The sequence below is a fragment of the Nicotiana attenuata genome, chromosome 7 (assembly GCF_001879085.1).
Source record: "Nicotiana attenuata strain UT chromosome 7, NIATTr2, whole genome shotgun sequence".
Classification (NCBI taxonomy): Eukaryota; Viridiplantae; Streptophyta; class Magnoliopsida; order Solanales; family Solanaceae; genus Nicotiana; species Nicotiana attenuata.
The window spans coordinates 1,765,734-1,768,724 of NC_031995.1; positions in this window are offsets into that span (position 1 = coordinate 1,765,734).

The window sequence follows — 2,991 nt, forward strand, 5'->3', positions numbered from 1 at the left end:
CAGATAGTATATAGAAGTTTTGACAATAACGTCATACATGCAAAAACTATGATACTGGTTAATGTGCTTTTAAGTATATTCTTATCCCTGAATTCAACTTTCGTCTTCCGAAACTAAGGATATCCTTTTAAATTTGTGTGAAAATAATTTTTAGTATGTTTATATTTTGCAAATATAATAAATAAACCACAAGGACAAACAACCTAAATACGGAACTATATTTATCGCAATATATTTTCTTGCACGAACAACTGTATGTTTTACTTTCGAGAGAAATATCAAGATCGACAACAAGAGTTCTGATAAAGGCAGAGTAGCCAAAGCATTAGGAGAAAACATACACAAAAAAATTTGTCCACGAAGAAGTGTTCGTTAAGATACCACGACATTAAATACTTTTAAACTATAATACATAATTATGCAACTAACATGACAAAATCGATCATTTGTGTAATTTTTTATGATGTCCTTTAATTTTAAATTTATGTATTATGCTAATGTAATAATATTTTTCGGCATTTAGACGATTGTTGTATTATTATACATAAAATTTCTGTCATTAATTAAATTTTTTGTTCTTTTGTATAAATAAATGTTTAAATCATCACATGCAATTATTAGCGTGCAACGCACGTTCGTAGATGCTAGTATTACGATATGTCGATATCATATGGTATAAACTACTTATCTATATTCCTTGACTTCTAATTAAAAAAATGACCAAGGATATCTGGTATCTCCTTTCTATGTTATTTCCCGCTCTAATCTCTCGAAGCAACCTATAAATAATGTGTATATTACCGACGTTTTTCACAATTATTTGATTATCAGTTGCTTACCCGCCTTAGATATTTATAAATAATTAAAAAGTAATGTTGTAGTAGTAGTTAGTGTCCCACACTTAATTAATTGTCGATTAGGCACACAATTAAAATTAGTTGTGTGAGGTCTTTTTTTATTTTATAACTGTGTGGTCCCAGAATTTTATAGACCCAAATATGTAAGATATGTGTCCACAAATATGTGAGATAAAAAAAGTGTGAGGCACCAAATAAAATCAGTCGTCGATTAGTAACATAAAAATACTTTAGGGGTCAAATCAAATCTATTTTCTCTGGAAAAAGCAGCAACCGGACTTTACTACAAGTATGACTTATGTGATCTGGCAATTTGTAATTATAATATTATAGAATAAGATATGACTCAATTTAATTAATTCATTTTATCACATGATTATATGTGCATTGTGTGTAAATGAGTTATTTTCCAATAATGGAGTATATGTTGTCTTCAATTAATCATGCTAATGTTGTCACACAAACATGAATTGACACCATAAATAAACAAATATTTTGACTTCTCAACGACCAATTCTTCCCATAGTCATTAATTGCTGAATTGAAAATACATGAATTTTAAAACCTAATGTAAGGGAGCTTTGAATTATTGTCTATTATTACAAGTAGTTTTGGAAAAGCAGAAAAAGTAGAAGCAGTTTTGGAGAAGCAGAAAAAGTAGCTTCTCTCTAAAAACAATTTTTTGAAAACCACTTTTGAGAAAAATACATTTAGAAGCAATTTTTTAAAGCTTGGACAAACACTAATTGCTGCTCAGAAGTGCTTTTCAAATTAATTAGCCAAACACAAATTGTTTCTCATCAAAATTACTTTTGAAAAAAAGTACTTCTCAAAATAAGCTGATTTTTGCAGCTTGGCCAAACGGGCTAATAGTTGGTGAAATACCTTCGGCTCTAATCAATTTGTCAATATTAATATAATTTAATATGAACATTGAATGCTAGTAAGTTTTTATCCCTTTTTTTTATCTTGCAAATAAGACGCGCCTTTTGGTTAAATACTATGGTAGTCTCACTTTGGCAATTATAATTGTTAAGGTAATTTACTTTATTTGATCAAACACCAGTATAAATAAGCAATTATTATCTATCTAGTAAACTCACTACTGATAGCATTGACTATTCAAATATCAACGATACATTCATCCGTAAAGGTCCAGACCCTACTAGTAGAATTTTACTGAATATACTGTTGTTGTACATTCATCCGTAAAGGTACTTCTAATACGTTTCCTTTTTCACCTGGTAAATACGATGTATGCCGATTAAAGTATAATTTTGAAAATGATATCTTTAATCATATCCATGTCTTTCAATACTTTATTGCACCATTTACTTTGATTTTGAGCTTTCTTGTAAAATAGGTCAATAAAATGGACAATCTCAAAAGAATAAGTCACTGCTAAAAAAGGGGAAATGGCCGATAATTAGCAAAAATCGATCGAAAACCGGCCGATTCGTGCCGGTCGGTAATGGTATGGTCAGTAGAGCCAACTGATCGACTTCGGTCAGCATTTTTCGACCGACTTCGGCTGGTCAATTAAATTCCAAAAAAGAACAAATTGTCGAAAAACCAACCGAAGTCGGCAGGTATTTTTAATTATGTAATTAAAAAAATGCACTATCTGGGAATCAACCTGAGGTCTGTATTGTGGCAGGATACAATTCTACCACTGTCACGACCCGAATTTCCCACCATCGGGAGTCGTGATGGCGCCTACTATCGGAGCTAGGCAAGCCAAACATTTAAAATATTTTTTTACTGATTTCATTCAAACAATACAATAAACGAGAACAATAAATAAGCGAAAGATTTTAGATTAATACAACTGAAAACCAAAAATGCGGAAGTTTGAAACATAGTTCTACCCAGCGTCTGGTGTCACTAGCTCACGGACTACTATAGAATGCTAAAAACAAGTCTGAAAGGAAATACATAGTGTTTGTTCGATACAAGGTAAACAAACTAAAACATAGAAGTGACTTCGGCCTGCGAACGCCTGCTAGGCTACCTCGTGAGTCCCTGGACTGAAGATAGCTCCCGAAAATCCTACTGCTGCGGTCCAAAAGCTGCTCCCTGATCTGTGCACAAAAATGCACAGAGTGTAGCATCAGCACAACCGACCCCATGTGCT